The sequence below is a fragment of the Schistocerca nitens genome, chromosome 1 (genome assembly GCF_023898315.1).
Source record: "Schistocerca nitens isolate TAMUIC-IGC-003100 chromosome 1, iqSchNite1.1, whole genome shotgun sequence".
NCBI lineage: Eukaryota > Metazoa > Arthropoda > Insecta > Orthoptera > Acrididae > Schistocerca > Schistocerca nitens.
In genome coordinates, this window is record NC_064614.1 from 341,303,813 (window position 1) to 341,317,757 (window position 13,945).

Below are 13,945 nucleotides of genomic sequence, written 5' to 3' on the forward strand. Positions count from 1 at the left end.
GTTTGATGCTTATTTCGTGAGATATTTGGCCCAGTCACTATCAATGGACCACCCTATATATACACTCCTGGAAATGGAAAAAAGAACACATTGACACCGGTGTGTCAGACCCACCATACTTGCTCCGGACACTGCGAGAGGGCTGTACAAGCAATGATCACACGCACGGCACAGCGGACACACCAGGAACCGCGGAGTTGGCCGTCGAATGGCGCTAGCTGCGCAGCATTTGTGCACCGCCGCCGTCAGTGTCAGCCGGTTTGCCGTGGCATACGGAGCTCCATCGCAGTCTTTAACACTGGTAGCATGCCGCGACAGCGTGGACGTGAACCGTATGTGCAGTTGACGGACTTTGAGCGAGGGCGTATAGTGGGCATGCGGGAGGCCGGGTGGACGTACCGCCGAATTGCTCAACACGTGGGGCGTGAGGTCTCCACAGTACATCGATGTTGTCGCCAGTGGTCGGCGGAAGGTGCACGTGCCCGTCGACCTGGGACCGGATCGCAGCGACGCACGGATGCACGCCAAGACCGTAGGATCCTACGCAGTGCCGTAGGGGACCGCACCGCCACTTCCCAGCAAATTAGGGACACTGTTGCTCCTGGGGTATCGGCGAGGACCATTCGCAACCGTCTCCATGAAGCTGGGCTACGGTCCCGCACACCGTTAGGCCGTCTTCCGCTCACGCCCCAACATCGTGCAGCCCGCCTCCAGTGGTGTCGCGACAGGCGTGAATGGAGGGACGAATGGAGACGTGTCGTCTTCAGCGATGAGAGTCGCTTCTGCCTTGGTGCCAATGATGGTCGTATGCGTGTTTGGCGCCGCGCAGGTGAGCGCCACAATCAGGACTGCATACGACCGAGGCACACAGGGCCAACACCCGACATCATGGTGTCGGGAGCGATCTCCTACACTGGCCGTACACCACTGGTGATCGTCGAGGGGACACTGAATAGTGCACGGTACATCCAAACCGTCATCGAACCCATCGTTCTACCATTCCTAGACCGGCAAGGGAACTTGCTGTTCCAACAGGACAATGCACGTCCGCATGTATCCCGTGCCACCCAACGTGCTCTAGAAGGTGTAAGTCAACTACCCTGGCCAGCAAGATCTCCGGATCTGTCCCCCATTGAGCATGTTTGGGACTGGATGAAGCGTCGTCTCACGCGGTCTGCACGTCCGGCACGAACGCTGATCCAACTGAGGCGCCAGGTGGAAATGGCATGGCAAGCCGATCCACAGGACTACATCCAGCATCTCTAAGATCGTCTCCATGGGAGAATAGCAGCCTGCATTGCTGCGAAAGGTGGATATACACTGTACTAGTGCCGACATTGTGCATGCTCTGTTGCCTGTGTCTATGTGCCTGTGGTTCTGTCAGTGTGATCATGTGATGTATCTGACCCCAGGAATGTGTCAATAAAGTTTCCCCTTCCTGGGACAATGAATTCACGGTGTTCTTATTTCAATTTCCAGATATATATGTTGGGAGGTTACACTTGGCGACCCTGCCAGGATCAAATTTTTTTGTGAATTTCTGACAAATAGTCAGTTATATATCTGCTCTTATTTACCTAATGTTAAACGTAGTTTGCATCTGGCACAACGCATTTACTAATTTGTCACTCCTTCTTTCACAGATCATCGGAAATTTATTACTCTTTGTTGTTATTGTATTTGTTTCATTTTTGTTGTCTTTGTTTGATTTTGTGCCTACCTTTGACTTGTGAAAATGCCACGAAAAATTGCCAATAGTACATCGCGATATGTAATAAATGGAAAGGCTCACTTAAATAATTTGACTTATAATACTAGTGACACTCAGTGTCATAATGATAATCTTCCAATTACAGATAATCAGTGCGTCCCGTCCACCAGTAATGATTTTAATTCAAATGATGAACAAACAAATTCAGTTATGTCCACAGTAAATTTAACGACAATTGACGACACAGCACGTTCCACTACGATGAACGCTGCCCAGTTTGATACACCTGATTTCCAAAATTTACACAACGAACAGATAAATGTTTCTAGTGAATATGAACAGTGTGCTCAAAATATGTGAGATTTATTTGATTCCGATGTAGAGATCAACAGTGCACATCCGATTGACGAACCTTTTCAAGAATCAGACAATGACCAAATGGTTACACAAAAAGTGACAAATGCAGATACACCATCACACAGCACAGAGAATAGAGTCACTAATTTTGACAAGGGTCAAGTTATGGCAGTATTGCTACAACTTAATGAAAATCTCAAACAGTCGAATGAAAAACAAGACAACAGTTATAGACAACTTAATGAATCGAACAAACAACTTAATGAAAACATAAAACAGATTAATGAACAGATTACAGCCATTGCCGTGCAATGTAATGAAACTAAAGAACAATTACGTGAGGAAATTAAGGCTTGTGCAAGGAATAGTAGCGAAGAGATACTGGCTAGTCGTATTGAAGTTATCGAAAATAACAATGTCACCAAATCAGACGATACGTCACCAATTTCGTTCAATCAGACAACCGAATTCCCAAACATACAGCAGACAATTAGTGAGACAGGTTCGTTCAATAATACATTACGTAGAAAACTGTCATCTTTACAGCAAGAAGTGACAGAAATAAAAAAATGTTTCAGCCTCTAACACGTCACAGCATATGCTACATTCTGAACATTTGTCACACTCACACAGCCAGTATAACTTAAGTAATTTACAGAGAGTACGTGACTTAGATTCCGAACAGACACAGACGAATAGATTCTCATGCAATCCTGAACCGTTCAGACATTCAGAGACGATAATTTTGATTACAAGCACTTTCTATCCGTTAGGAAATTTAAAGTATTTAAATATGATAGAACACAGATTCACCCTTTGGACTGGATACAACAATTTAGCTTTGCTTTTCCACCATATTAGCCTGTAACGCAGAAACTAAAATTTATTTGCAGCTTTTAACTTCAGGGGATTCATTGCACTTCGATGAATATGTGCCGTAGCGTGCCCAGGGCCTCGAGCCGTAGTAGTGCTATTTCTTCTTAGTTTTCTGCACTGCTGCCTACTCTTTTACTATCCTTAATATCTATCAAAACAGCTCTTCAACTATCGATGTATCTAGGATTAAGAATGAGTAAAGAAAACCTGATATGACAAGTTTTACCTGAAAGTGACAGTTTTTATTAGACGCTCCAGGAATGACAACCACCAGAACTTTAATAACAGACAAAAATATAATTATCAGTATCATCAAAATTATCAGCAACAGCAAACACATTTTGGCAACAGTAGAAGCTTTTCCCCACAACAGCAACAAAACCAGCCATTTAGCATACCTAACCAACAATATAATGTGCAAGGTCACCCAAGCTTTAATGTTTCGCCGCCTACACGTATAGCGTCGGCTCCGCCAAATAGTAACGCACAGTAACAAGGAAATCACTACGTACAGAAGACACATCATTTCAACTCCTATCGCAACGCGCCATATAGTAATGACTATCATGACAGACGTAAAAGTAATGAGCACAGTTTTCAGCGCACGTTTAATAACAGTCCGTCTTATCAGCAGCTGAATCATCCACAACAACAGATTATTATGAATAAACCAGACAGTCGCTATCATCCTCAGCCAAATACGTCAGGACGAAGTAACAGAACAGTACAAATAGTTGAAATGCCACAGCATCCTCCTGCAAATAACAGCATGTCAGACAGAATTTGACTAGACACAGTACAGGTTGCATCTTCCAGCAACGTAAGCAATACTTTTGACTCACAGAATCTTGTTCACGAAAATGTTATTACATCCGAGACACACTTTTGCATGAAAAACCAGTTATACAAAAAACCATTTCCCATCCTGTTATTAAAGTTACGATTGGATCATCCACATTTTCAGCAGTAATCGATTCTAGATCACCTATGTCAGTTATTAATGAAGAAACTTTCAACGAATGTAACAAAGAGAATACTTACCCTACGTTACCAGTAGGCAAAATTAAAGTAATAGGAGCTGTGTCGGTAGTAGTAGTGGTGGCTCGCAGTCGGGCGGTTGGGCCGGTCGTGCCTGAGCGATGTAGTATAAGCTAAAAGCAGCCGCGCGCATATCTAATTTGTTACAGCTAAATTTGTACTATTGTTATATCAAGTCCCATGTAAATGTTTTTAAAAAAATCTTCTGATACTAATCTTTCTTATAAAATTAACTTTTGACAATCATTCATCTGAATTTAAAGAATTTACTAATTTCTGCAATCCATGGTCATCCCGATTATCGTAAAGAAAAATCAGTTGTTTCTTTTAATACATGACAAATCTAGCGGCCAGCATAGCACTGGGCTGTGCCAGAAATTTTTTTTATAGGAACAGATATATACGGGTTATCCGGCGACTTCTTTGAGGTAACAATTTTCAGTTTATTCAGAATGATCTTTCAGGGCCATGATGCAGCACTGCTGACGTCCAAATTTACCAGTTTAGATTCACAGTCGGTTAAATATTGAAAGGTTATGTATGAGTCACATTTTTTATTGGGAGGTTAGTCACATTATTATTGCAAGGTTACGGAATAGTATTCTGTTGGGAGGTTACACTAAATGTGAATGTTTTGCTTAAGTTGATGTTCATCTTACACTTGCCTTTCAAGACATGTCCCTTTCGTTTCATTGCTCTTCCAAGTCCTTTACTGTTTCTGAAGAATTACGATGTCATCGGCATACCTCAAAGTTTTTTTTTTTTTTTCCGCTGAACTTTAATTCCTTCTCCAAATGTTTATTTGGTTTCCTTTACCACTTGTTAAATCTACTGACTGAATAACATCGGGAATAAGCTGCAATCCTGTATCATTCCATTCTCAATCACTGCTTCCTTTTCACGCCCCTCGACTCTTATAACTGCCGTCTGGTTTCTGTACAAGTTGTAAATAGCCTTTCTCTCCCTGCATTTTACCCCCTGCTACTTTCAGAATATCAAAGAGGGTTTTCCAGTCAACATTTTAAAAAGCTTTCTCTAAGTCTGCAAATGCTACAAATTTAAGATTGCCTTTCCTTAACCTATCTTCTAAGTTAAGTAGTAGGGTCAGAATCCTTCGCGTGTGCCCATATTTCTCCGGAATACAAACTGGTCTTAGCCGAGGTCGGCTTCTAGCAATATTTCATTCTCCTACAAAGAATTCGTGTTAGAATTTCGCAATCCTGACGTATTAAACTGATAGTTCGATCATATTTACACTTGCTAGCACCTGCTTTCTTTAGAATTCGAATTATTACATTCTTCTTGAAATCTGAGGATATTTACCCTGTCTTCTATATCTTACACACCAGATGGAAGAGTTTTGTCATGGCTGGCTCTCCTATGGCTATCAGTAGTTCTGACGGAATGTCATCTATTCCCGGGGTTATGTTTCGGCTGAGGTCTTTCAGTGCTCTGTCAAATTCTTCTCGAAGTATCATTCATTTACCCCCTCTTTCATTTCTATAATATTGCCTGGAAGGTCGTCTCCTTTGTACAGATCCTCTATATATTTCTTCTACCTTTCGGCTTCAACTTCTTTGCTTAGGACTGGTTTCCCATTTCAGCTCCTGATATTCATACAGCTGCTTCTCTTTTCCCCAAAGATCTCTTTAATTTTCTTGTAAGAGGTATCTATCTTTCCCCTCATGATATAGGCTTCAACAACCTTACATTTGTTCTCCAGCCATTCCTGCTTAGCCATTTTGGACTTCCTGTCAATCTCCTTTTTTAGGCGTTTCTACTCCCTTTCGCCTGCTTCATTTGTTACAATTTTGTATTTTCTCTTTTCGTCAGTTAAATTCAACATCGCCTGTGTTATTCAAGGATTTTTGTACTTATTTTATCCTCTGCTGCCTTCACTGTTTTCTCTCTTAAAGCTGCCCTCGTGTTCTACTCTATTCCTTTCCTCTGTTCTAGTATGTCGTTGTAGCAATTTCTTAGTTTCAATCTGCAGTTCATAACAAATAAATTGTGGCCAGGATTCACATCTGCCCTTGAAAACGACTTATAATTTGAAATCTAGTTCCGAAATCTCTGTCTTACCATTATATAATCAATATCAAACCTTCCAGTCTCTCCAGGTCTCTTCCACATATACAACCTTATTTCACGCTTCTTAAACCACGTTTTAGCGATGATTAAACTATGCAGTGTGCAGAATTCTATCACGCAGCTCCCTCTTTCATTCCTTTCCCCAAGTCCATATGCCCCTACAATTTTACTTTCTCTTCCTTTTCCTACTATCGAATTCCACTCCGTCACAATTACGTTTTCGTTTCCCTTAACTCCCTGAATAATTTCTTTTATCTCATCATGCATAACTTTTATCTCATCATACATAATTTCTTTTATCTCATCATACATTTCTAAAGTCTCCTCATCATCTGCAAAGTTAGTTGGCATATAAACCTGTACTACTGTGGTAGGTGCGGGCCTCGTGTCTATCTTGGCTATGATAATGCGTTCACTAGGCTCTTCATAGTAGCTCACTCGCGTTCCTATTTTCTTATTCATTATGAAACATATTCCTGAAATACCCCTATCTGATTTTGTATTCATAACTCTGAATTCACCTAACCAAAAGTCCTGTCGCCGCTGCCACCGAATTCCAGTATTATTATTCCCATTATATCTAACATCAACATATAGATTTCCATTTCTAAATTCTTTAACCTACCTGACCGATTAAGAGATCCAGCATTCCACACTCCCATACGTAGAACGCCAGTTGTGTTTTTCCTGCTGACGACGTCTTCCTGAGTAGTCCCGGTCCAGAGATCCGAATGGAGGACTATTTTACCTACGAAGTATTTTACCAAGAGGATACCATCATCATATAACCATACGGTAGAGCTGCATGCCCTCCGGAAAAGTTATAGCTGTAGTTTCCCCTTGCTTTCAACCTTTCGTAGTACCGGCACAGCAAGGCCGTTTTGGTCGATGTTACAAGGACAGGTCAGTCAATCATTCAGACTGTTGCCCCTGAAATTATTGGAACGGCTGCTACCCCTCTTCAGTAACCATGCGTTTGTCTGGCTTCTCAACAGGTATCCCCCCCAATGTGGTTGCACCTACGGTACGGCCATCTGTATCGTCGAGGCAGGCGAGCCATTCCACCAATAGCAAGGTTCGTGGGTGGGGTCTTCGAAATATGTTAGCTATTTATTTGCGTGTTTACTATCACTGAACGTTGTTGAAAATTTGGTCGAAATGAACGCCAATAACGTGTGTAACCTCCCCACATAATTTAATAAATAATAATAATAATATTATTATTCTAATTTTTGTGTAACCTCAGAACAAAATTGGTTCCCATTTATAACCTCCCTACAGAAATTCATTCACATTTAACCTCCACACAAAATTTGTTTCCCTTTTAATGTACCCACAAAATTCTTTTCTCATTTAATGTAAGCTCGAAACAGAAAAATTCCCAAACCTCGTAATAAAAAATAAATTCAGTAACGTGGTAAATTTTGGACGACAGCGGTGCTGCGTCATGGCCCTGTAAGATCATTCCGAATAAAAAGCAAAAATTCTTACCTCAATAAAGTCGCCAACTATCTGCTCTTACAATAACTTTTTCCGGCACAGCTCTGTGCAATGCTGGCCGATAAATTTGTCATTTATGAAAGGAAGCAACTGATTTTTCTTTTGCAACAATCGGAATTATCATGAATTGGAGAAATTAGTAAATTCTTTAAATTGAAATGAATGCTTGTTGGAAATTACTTTGTATGACAAAGATTATTATTAGGACATTTTTAAAAGATTTATATGGGAGTTCACATAACATTACTAGATATGCGCGACGCTGCTTTTTACCTTATACAATAATACTCAGGCTCCGGCATCGCTGCACCGCGACCGGCCCAGCCAACATGATACACTATACCACACCAGAGCAGACTCCAGACCAGACACAGACTACCAACAACTTACTGCTACAGCTACACAGTTCCTACTGAGTCAACACTGCTCTCTGGTCAGCGATTCTCTTATCTACATCTACATCTACATCTATACTCCGCGAGCCACCTTACGGTGTGTGGCGGAGGGTACTTATTGTACCACTATCTGATCCCCCCTTCCCTGTTCCATTCACGAATTGTGCGTGGGAAGAACGACTGCTTGTAAGTCTCCGTATTTGCTCTAATTTCTCGGATCTTTTCGTTGTGATCATTACGCGAGATATATGTGGGCGGTAGTAATATGTTGCCCATCTCTTCCCGGAATGTGCTCTCTCGTAATTTCGATAATAAACCTCTCCGTATTGCGTAACGCCTTTCTTGAAGTGTCCGCCACTGGAGCTTGTTCAGCATCTCCGTAACGCTCTCGCGCTGACTAAATGTCCCCATGACGAATCGCGCTGCTTTTCGCTGGATCATGTCTATCTCTTCTATTAATCCAACCTGGTAAGGGTCCCATACTGATGAGCAATACTCAAGAATCGGACGAACAAGCGTTTTGTAAGCTACTTCTTTCGTCGATGAGTCACATTTTCTTAGAATTCTTCCTATGAATCTCAACCTGGCGCCTGCTTTTCCCACTATTTGTTTTATGTGATCATTCCACTTCAGATCGCTCCGGATAGTAACTCCTAAGTATTTTACGGTCGTTACCGCTTCCAATGATTTACCACCTATGGCATAATCGTACTGGAATGGATTTCTGCCCCTATGTATGCGCATTATATTACATTTATCTACGTTTAGGGAAAGCTGCCAGCTGTCGCACCATTCATTAATCCTCTGCAGGTCTTCCTGGAGTACGTACGAGTCTTCTGATGTTGCTACTTTCTTGTAGACAACCGTGTCATCTGCAAATAGCCTCACGGAGCTACCGATGTTGTCAACTAAGTCATTTATGTATATTGTAAACAATAAAGGTCCTATCACGCTTCCTTGCGGTACTCCCGAAATTACCTCTACATCTGCAGATTTTGAACCGTTAAGAATGACATGTTGTGTTCTTTCTTCTAGGAAATCCTGAATCCAATCACAAACCTGGTCCGATATTCCGTAAGCACGTATTTTTTTCACTAAACGTAAGTGCGGAACCGTATCAAATGCCTTCCTGAAGTCCAGGAATACGGCATCAATCTGCTCGCCAGTGTCTACGGCACTGTGAATTTCTTGGGCAAATAGGGCGAGCTGGGTTTCACATGATCTCTGTTTGCGGAATCCATGTTGGTTATGATGAAGGAGATTTGTATTATCTAAGAACGTCATAATACGAGAACACAAAACATGTTCCATTATTCTACAACAGATTGACGTAAGTGAAATAGGCCTATAATTATTCGCATCTGATTTATGACCCTTCTTGAAAATGGGAACGACCTGTGCTTTCTTCCAGTCGCTAGGTACTTTACGTTCTTCCAGAGATCTACGATAAATTGCTGATAGAAAGGGGGCAAGTTCTTTAGCATAATCACTGTAGAATCTTAAGGGTATCTCGTCTGGTCCGGATGCTTTTCCGCTACTAAGTGATAGCAGTTGTTTTTCAATTCCGATATCGTTTATTTCAATATTTTCCATTTTGGCGTCCGTGCGACGGCTGAAGTCAGGGACCGTGTTACGATTTTCCGCAGTGAAACAGTTTCGGAACACTGAATTCAGTATTTCTGCCTTTCTTCGGTCGTCCTCTGTTTCGGTGCCATCGTGGTCAACGAGTGACTGAATAGGGGATTTAGATCCGCTTACCGATTTTACATATGACCTGCATATTGCAGGCAGCGCATGAGCAATACATCGAAATTACATCTGCTCGGACCTCTTACATAACCCTCCACTGGGGGGGGGGGGGGGGGGCAAAAATTTGGCAGCGATGGTGAGTCAATTGGACTTGCCATGAGCAACAAATTTTTCTTAATTAACTAAGTTTACAGTCACAGAGTACATACATATATATATAAGTGCAGAACATGAAATGAAATAGAGTGCACATGCACTGAGTACAGAACATATCAAGAAATTACAACATGTATACGCAATGAGTACAAAACATATTAACAAATGACATAAAGTGCATACGCACTGTAGTACAGAACATATCTAGCAATGACAAAATGTATACGCAATGAGTACAAAACATATTAACAAATGACATAAAGTGCATATGCACTGTAGTACAGAACATATCCAGCAATGACAAAATGTATACGCAATGAGTACAAAACATATTAAGAAATGACATAAAGTGCATACGCACTGTAGTATTTTTTTACCATTTTACAAGAACTAGGAGAGGAAAGGGAAGGATTGCACCATGGTTGTAGCACAGTAGGTTGCATGTAGCTGCACTGAAAGTCCATATCTTTCCACAGAAGCACAACACCAAGTGAGACAATCTGAAGTTCTCTTCCCTGAAGTACTAATCAGTGTAGCCAAGACACTAAAATGTCGTATTTATATTCAGTGTTATCATTTTGGTAGTACATTAGGTACACCAAACAGTGGAACCATAATAACATCTCCATTGTTCAAGGTGGTGGACAGCATGATGTGTCAACACCACACTCTTTCACCAACGTAGAATTACTGCAAAAACCAAATATGGTGCTCCATGATCATAAGGATGGACAGGACAAACGGATATTGCAGTAATTTCTGGTAATTAGGTCAGAAGGTGAAGGACATTAAGTCTTATGCTAGTCATCATTGAGAATTACACTAGTCTATCAACCGATCTGAGTAATTGGTGGCACTCATTGCCTAGTTACTAAACATTTCTGTACTATGTATGAAGTATTACAGAATAATATTCATAAGTCATCTGATTACAGTGAGCATTGGCACTCATTGGCCAGTTACAAACTATTTTTATGCATTATTCAAAAGTGATCATTCAAAACAAGAGTTAATTAATGGCATACCAGTTACATAATTCATCTAGTTATACTAATCATTGGCATTCATTGGCCTGTTACTAAACATGTAGCAAGTATTGAATAATACAAAACACTATTCATAACTCATCTGATTGTGGTAATTATTGGCACTCATTGGCCAGTTACAAACCGTCAGAAGTGATCATTCAAAACAGGAGCTAAGGAATGTAGCATCAAGCTAATGGTATTCATATATAATAGCATGTAAGTGACATAAGACAAATTTAAAATATAAGAAACAGTGGCATTCATTGGCCAGTTACTAAACATATAGCAAGTATTGAATATTACAAAATATTTTTCATCACTCATCTGATTGTGGTAATTATTGGCACTCATTGGCCAGTTACAAACCATCTCTTACGCATTATTCAGAAGTCATTATTCAAAACAGGAGCTAAGGAGTGTAGCATCAAGCTACTGGTATTCATATATAATAGCATGTAAGTGACATAAGACAAATTTAAAATATAAGAAACAGTGGCATTCATTGGCCAGTTACTAAACATATAGCAAGTATTGAATATTACAAAACATTTTTCATCACTCATCGGATTGCGGTAATTATTGGCACTCATTGGCCAGTTACAAAGTATTCATATATTTTTATAAAAAAGTATTCAGTATTATTCAGAAGTCATCATTCAAAATGAGAGTTAATTATTGGCATAGCATTTATAGAGTGTAACAAAAATATTATTTACAGAAATTATTGGCATAGCATTTACACGTTGTTACAAAACATCATTCAGTATTACTCAGAACTCATCATTCAAGTGACATAGGACATATTTAAAATGTAACACACTGTAACTATTACTCAAGGTCTGTGGTTAGAAAACATCATTCAGTATTACTCAGAACTCTCTTAATCTGATAGCATTATTTGGGACAGGTATTACATTTTTTTTTGTGCTAGCAATGCATTGCATTGGGATCGATAATTAATTGCTGGGGCATGAAAATATTTGCTTTTGACTTATTGCTGCAAATAACGATTAGTAACGTCATTCGCCATGAGTCAGCTGTAGCAAGGTTATGAAACAAGTGGAGTATATGTGATCACATTCATGAATGACACACACAAATGGGTAAAAAAATGCAAGTACTAGAACAGGTTTAATGACTAAGTGCTTGTAGCACATTAATTTTGTGAATAGCTTCTCCTGGAAAAATACAAAATGGATTATTAAGCTGAAAGAAGAAACACATATTATGCCGAAAAGTAGTGAACTTCGAATTAACAGGTAATGAAACGTGTACTCAATATGTATGTACTCTAGCTGTCCTTTCCAAAACATTCAGTCATTATATCATGCGACATAAGACATACTGTCAAAACGAACTGCAACAAATACTTAAATAACTACATAGCATCTCTTAACTAATAGTAAATATATAAATTTCATCATTATTCTCATCTGCAAGGAAAAACTTCATTATTCATATTACCATAACTTCATTACTATCATCACCTGCAAAGAAAAACTTCATTATTCATATTAGCATATTCTTCATATAACTATTCATCACCATTCATTATCATCTGCAAAAAAGACACTTCATTATTCATATCACCATTTACTTCATACAGCTATTCATAGTATAGAGTTTCTTATTTCTAGCATATTTCATCACAAAAACTAAGATGTGTAGTTCTGTCTGACAGCCTGCATCAATCGCCTCGTATTCTGAAAGAAAAATAATTAGTTAAGACTGCTATCATACGATGTGTATAGTATATTCTTGTTAATGCTTGTTAATTCAGATCCATTTACCCTTCATGACGAGGTATTGCATCTTCTTTCGTTCATTCGGAAGGTGAAATTCCCATTTCATAGTAATCCACTGTGGTTTGTTTAATTTATTTCTTTTACACGTTATTGCTTTCTGAAAACGATGAATAAGGATTAATATCTTGCATTTAAATCATATACCCATTAAATAAAAACTGGTCTCTAGTGATATAATTAAGCATACAGCACAGCATGACAGAAAACGTATTATGTCAAAAACGTAGACAGTGTTCAGGTGCAAAAATGTACACAGAGTATCATAATGTGGTAGCAAAAAAAATGTAAAATAGTCACGATGCTGAGATATCGTAAGGCAAAATGTCAAAGTCAACTGGTGTTTGTTATATCTTAAAGATTTTGTAGTGCATACAAACAAAACAGGAAAACAATCATACACACATGAAAAATGGTGCACAGTCTGATATCTAACGACAAGAAATGACTTTCTTTGTGTTCAGCTTGTATGTTGTGTAGTTGATAGAGGCGAGAGTTGAAGACTTTAATGGAGAAAGAATTTGATAAAATTAATATGTCACTAGATAGAATTGCATAATTGGTCATAAAATATGTAAGTTTATCCGAAAAAATGTGCACGGTCTGAAGTGTAACGACAAGAAAAGCGACCTGCTAACCTTACCTTGCCGGGCACTTGCCAAGAAAAAAATACGATGATCATCAGTAAGTATTCATATAAATATAATTGCATAAGTGGTCATATAAAAATCAGGAAATGGCATTACAGTGTGATAAATCATAAAGTATGTTCATTCAATAAAGGGTTTAATATTGGAGACATGGTGATTGCCTTTACTTTTTATGGTTCTCAGAGTTTCGACGTGTACTACATTGGGGTGAGGAATGCTGCGAATTCGATATGGACCTGCGTATAGAAGCTCAAATTTACTACATCTACTCTTTGCTCTGTTGGATAATATCTTCTGTCCAATGTGAAAGTCACGGCGTTTACAAACCTGTTTTTGCTGTCTTCACCGGCGCTCTGCGGCACGTTTGATGTTGTTCAGCGCAATGTCAATTATTTCATAGTGTCGTAGTCGACGAGATGTAGGAAAGGATATCAATTCTTTAATTTTGTTAGGTGGTTCAACATTTTTCAGTATAACAGTCGGAGATAGTAGATTCATTTGGTATGGAATTAATTGCATCCTGGAATGAGAGTATGTGTGTGTCCCAATCAATATGTTTTTTATGGCAGTATATTCTACATAGTTTACCAAT